The sequence below is a fragment of the Dendrobium catenatum genome, unplaced genomic scaffold (assembly GCF_001605985.2).
Source record: "Dendrobium catenatum unplaced genomic scaffold, ASM160598v2 fragScaff_scaffold_1416, whole genome shotgun sequence".
NCBI lineage: Eukaryota > Viridiplantae > Streptophyta > Magnoliopsida > Asparagales > Orchidaceae > Dendrobium > Dendrobium catenatum.
In genome coordinates this window covers 211,679-213,517 of record NW_021319878.1, presented here as the reverse complement: position 1 = coordinate 213,517, position 1,839 = coordinate 211,679, and positions in this window count along the sequence as shown.

Sequence of the window (1,839 nt, the reverse complement as noted above, 5' to 3'; positions counted from 1 at the left end):
TAAATCTGGAGTCATTTACTTTACTGTTTTTACGTTTTCGCACTTTATATTTTAGTTTTAAAAACTCTGTGGTTGAAAAACATCTTTCTACAAAATTTAAAAGAAATAATTTATTTCGGTTCAATAATTTTCTAAAGGTGACTTAAATCTTTTAAACTACCAATTCACCCCCCTCTTGGTAGCCTTGGGACATTCACTTAGGATTAACAACCTAATTACTAGATTTAACATTGTTTTCACTATAGGAAAACCCTGGTATTACCTGCGGACCAAATCCATTGGTAATACGTAAAATACGATGAAATTTTTTGGTTTCCGGTGCATTTCCGTCAAAATTTCATGCACTGGTTTGGTGCGTGTCGGAAAATGTCTTCCAACATATATAAGACGCTATAAATATTTCTAGAACACTTTTCAACGCATTATCGGCAAAAAATGTGTTAACAAAATGGCATTTTTAAACAGATTATTCCAGTGTTATATACGCTGAAATTTATGATGTATTTATCCGACGGAAACCCCGAAAGATAATACGCCATAACATGCACCGTAATTAAACCCATGCCTTGTTACCAGCGCGTTATCCACCGGTATTTTCGGCGGACATAAATGCCGACGATGATGCATCTATTCATTGTATCGTAGTTTTTGGCGTATTTTCGATGCCAAATCCACCAGAAACCTATAGCAATAACAAAAAAAAAAAATTGCCTTCCTAGCCAACAATCAAATTTCCACACTTGCAAATATATACAAATACATACAATAATAGTTTCACATCACAGATCTCAAGAACTTCAACATATACTTAAAAACATAAATGTCCATTAACAGAGATTGTTCAATAGCATCAATAAACTAATAGTAAAAATATCACAGATTATTCAATAACACAGATTCAAAAAAGTAAATAAGTTCATATGACTAAACTAAACTACTCTGACTCCATGGACTCATCCTCAACTGGAGCTACCTCTTTTACACTCAACTGCTCCCTCATTTTACGCATTTAATCCAACAACTGATTGTGTTGCTCCTGAATCTGCATTTGAACCTGCGCTTGCAACTGAACTTGCCAATCAGCTTGTGATTTCCTAACTTGTTCAAGCCCCGCTTGAAGGGCATTTATTTGTTGACTATATAAGGACTCATATGAACAGGCTACGTAGCTGGATCTAGTAGAGCTCATCCCCTCGTATGCCTGAGCTTGCGAATCTAAACCATAAACCCTTCCATATTGCATTTATCCAACGGCTTGTGACCAAATACAGTACTTGTAATACTCCACAGATCTACCAGAAGATTCATCACCTAATGCGGCCTGACTCCCTCGAAGCCGTGTATACTCCTCGTGTGAAAGTAGAATATATATATATATAAAATTGAGACTAAAAATAGAAATTATTAAACACATACTTATATGGGATTTTCTTGCTCGCTCATCAATCCATTGTTGATCCTCCTGTCGCTTATGAGTGTAACTATATAATTCCACAGGAGTTGGTTCTATACCTAACATCTCTTTTTGTAAGAGAATTCTATTAATATTTCTATTAGAGAAAAATTTTAAAAAACTTTTAAAATTCATTAACAAACATCTTCTATGCTTAGTATGTGGAATGGAGCCGCCAGTATGAAGGGAACTACCCAAGCCCCCAACATCAGAAGCCCTGTTCTGTTGATTTTGATCCCTCCTCTTGCTATACTCTACGCTTCCCCAAGTAGTGTTCAACTAAGCCCACATATCCTCTCCAATCCACAATGGTCGTTCACTAGACTTTTTAATGTCTGTGAATATTTCATGCATCCGAGTGGACCCATGCTTCTCAAAATTTTTTC